Source organism: Penaeus monodon, chromosome 27 (assembly GCF_015228065.2).
Source record: "Penaeus monodon isolate SGIC_2016 chromosome 27, NSTDA_Pmon_1, whole genome shotgun sequence".
Classification (NCBI taxonomy): domain Eukaryota; kingdom Metazoa; phylum Arthropoda; class Malacostraca; order Decapoda; family Penaeidae; genus Penaeus; species Penaeus monodon.
Window position 1 is genome coordinate 18,751,006 of NC_051412.1, and position 431 is coordinate 18,751,436.

General features: G+C 36.7%; 1 pseudogene; it reads left to right on the top strand.

The window, feature by feature from the left end:
• Positions 1 to 368: 368 nt before the first annotated feature.
• LOC119590648 overlaps positions 369 to 431 on the top strand; it is a 980-nt pseudogene continuing 917 nt past the window's right edge.

Below are 431 nucleotides of genomic sequence, written 5' to 3' on the forward strand. Positions count from 1 at the left end.
TGGTTTCTTTGACATCAGTTACAAGACTAGATTCCCTTCAATAACTTACTAAAATTAATGTGTGACTTTTGATTTTATATGACAGGTAAATGTTAATATGAGAGAATGACTCATTGTCGAAAATGAATTTGTTTGATTCCATTTACGTCTGTAAAGGTTTACACAATACTATTATATTTTACCGTTCTTTACTTAGTCTACTTTCTCTGAATCATGCAAAAATCAACGAATTTATTTTTTCAAAAACTGAGGAAGTACATCCATGCGATGTGGTACTTTCGGGTGCTTGAACATTTCCTAGTCGAAGGCCACGCCCTGCACAGGAGCTTTATTTAAAGGGGTTTCCATCAACGCAGTCAGCAGACACGTCGTCCTCAGTGAGCTAAGAAGAGGTCCAACCATGGAGTTTATGGTGAGAAAACGAAGAACTT